Source organism: Camellia sinensis, chromosome 7 (genome assembly GCF_055761805.1).
Source record: "Camellia sinensis isolate YWXY chromosome 7, ASM5576180v1, whole genome shotgun sequence".
In the NCBI taxonomy this organism is placed as follows: domain Eukaryota; kingdom Viridiplantae; phylum Streptophyta; class Magnoliopsida; order Ericales; family Theaceae; genus Camellia; species Camellia sinensis.
The window spans coordinates 10512501-10513145 of NC_138967.1; positions in this window are offsets into that span (position 1 = coordinate 10512501).

Genomic DNA, 645 nt, shown 5'->3' on the forward strand with positions numbered 1-645 from the left:
TATTTTCTCTGCACTGTTTTACAGTCCGCTCGAGCGGAGTATTGGGAGCTCGAGCGGAGGCATGTGTCTCACGATCGAGCGGGCGTCAAGCATCCGTCGAGTGGAGATTTCACCCATCCAGTACTTTTACAGTACGCTCGAGCGGGAAAGTTGACGTTCGAGTGTGTACCTTTGTTGCATGTCCGCTCGAGCGGGTAAACCTGCGCTCGAGCGGGACTCTGTTTTTCTGAAACTTCTGAAACTGCTTTTTGAGTACATCTTTGCATCCTCATCCCATTCTAAGCATTCTTAGGCCTAGTTTAAGGCATCTTATTGAGGATATAGATGTAGAACACACCGAGGCAAATTAGGGATTAAGTTATTATCTTTCCCAGCTGTGTAGCTTAGTGTGTTCAATCTGTTAACTGTGTAGGGTTGGCGACTGGGGAGACACGCTCTAGCATACTGTAGCCCAAACTCTGTGAGTAACGATTGTGTAAAGATATGTTCATAAATGATTATCTTCTGAACAACTGAACTGTACTGTTTTCTGAACTGATTACTGTTAACTGAATGAATGTATGTCCTATATTCTGAACTGTATTGTGGCATCCTTAGCACCTACTGTTTACTGTTACTGTTACAGAGATCTCTGTCAGTTCCCTT